Below are 223 nucleotides of genomic sequence, written 5' to 3' on the forward strand. Positions count from 1 at the left end.
CTTATGAAGGCAAGCTCGTCTTTGTTTAGGCTGCAAATGCATCCAAATGCTGCCAAACAGACATTTTTTTCAGTTGCTGTCAGGTGAAATAAGTAATGCTACATTTAAATTCCCTCAGACTTTTCAAACCAGAAAAGTTTTCTGTGATGTGGATTGAGTAATAAACCGTATTCAGGTTGCTTTGATGAGGCTAAATTCAGGGCAGTTTTTCCAACATGGCTGC

Source organism: Lipophrys pholis (genome assembly GCF_963383615.2).
Source record: "Lipophrys pholis genome assembly, chromosome: 13".
NCBI classification, from domain to species: Eukaryota; Metazoa; Chordata; class Actinopteri; order Blenniiformes; family Blenniidae; genus Lipophrys; species Lipophrys pholis.